This window comes from Mastomys coucha, unplaced genomic scaffold, assembly GCF_008632895.1.
Source record: "Mastomys coucha isolate ucsf_1 unplaced genomic scaffold, UCSF_Mcou_1 pScaffold15, whole genome shotgun sequence".
Classification (NCBI taxonomy): Eukaryota; Metazoa; Chordata; class Mammalia; order Rodentia; family Muridae; genus Mastomys; species Mastomys coucha.
In genome coordinates, this window is record NW_022196897.1 from 12,117,142 (window position 1) to 12,118,850 (window position 1,709).

The window sequence follows — 1,709 nt, forward strand, 5'->3', positions numbered from 1 at the left end:
AATCCAGAAGACCCCTATCAGTCCTCTGAATGGTGGCTTAAGTTATGCATGGGAAGACACAAGTGAAGAGTCTCAGTAGATGAAAGGCCATTCATTCATTCCTTGTCTGTCATCCCAGACTCACCAGGTGCTCTTTGTGACAGTACAGACACCTAAAGTCCATTCCCTTTTGAGCTCAGCTGTATCAGGGGTGGCAATAGATGCAAAATGTGATAGAAAACTGCCACGTGGTCTGAAAACAGAGAGTGGCAGCCTGAGTCAGAGTACACAGACATCGGAAGACCTTGCTGAGAAAGAACAGAAGGGTTGCAAAGGGGGAGTAGATGCCAAGAAAAGAGAAAAATAAAGAGCAGTGGCCACAGTTCCCAGACTAATTGCACTACTGGCAATAACTGGATAGTTGTGACGGGATTCTGGTGAAGGAAAGATAACAAGCTCTGGTTTGGATAAGTTCCACTACAGAGGTTGGAAGTCAATCAAATGATCTTGTATAGACAATGAGAATGTTGTGACAGGTGAGAGGTGAGGGGTCAGTGACTGAGATGTAGGTTGAGGAGGCATCAGATAATGACAACAGTGTTTGGATGGTGGTATCACTCATTTGTCTTTCTCAGAAACACTTAAGTGCCTACTGTGTGTCCAGCATGGAGTTGACACTTGGGGTCATTATGATAGTTCAGATAGGGAAAATATGTTGAGTGATTTGTGTGGAGAAAGAAAATAAGTCCTGTCAAGGTACAGAGGGAGGTCAGCAGGGATGTAGGCCAGGAGAGAAATGGATGGTGTGATGAACCAGTTAGGACCTGGGATGACCCATAAGCACCAGAAGAGGCAAATGATGGTGAACTAAATAAGGAAGATATTTATTAGCCTTTCATAATTCAAGAAACATGAAGGTGATAGCCCTGTACTGGCACAGACTCCATCAGTCAGGAGACACTCGGATCAGCTAGCCTGCCATGCAAAGCATCCTCGAATAAGAGTGAGCTGTGATCCCATTGCCTCTCAATCCCTAACTCTGCAATTCCTCTCTTCTCGGAGTAAAGGTTGTGTTTTTCAAGGTTTACTGCACGGAACCCTAAGAACTATGAAGAAGCATTGGGGACAGCTAAAAAGAATAAAGGGCAGGCCAAAGGGACAGGTACTTATTGTGCTTAGTTAACATGTTTATGTGCATTATTACCTATATTTTACCCATAATTTCTCTGTCTCCGAAGAGTCCCTAAACAGACAGAGAGTACTGGATTGACTGACTGGCTAGCTGGTGTGATTGTGGTGTGTACATGTGTGCATACATGTGTGTGCACATGCATGTGTTTATTCTGCACATGTGTCCTAGAGTTATATGTATCCACCTGTGTTGCCATGTACTTTTTGTCCCCTTCCTAGAGGCCACCGTATCCTGCCACCCCTCCCTCAGTCAGAGCCTGAGATTTTGTCTCAGATTCTCCTTCTGTATCATCATACAACCGACTTATGTGCGACTGTGGTACAGCACCTGAGTCAGAGAACAGGGAGAAGGTAGCCCACAGAAGAGGCACTGGAAAGCAAGGCGTGAGGGCTCTTTTCATGGAGGGCTAGCTAGTGGGAATGCTAGTTGGAAGACCATACACAGTTCTGAGTCCTTATCAGATCATAACAAAGACATAGGAAGGAAGCTCACATCTGCTGAAAGACTAACTTGACTACCTGACCTTGTCATAGGGGCT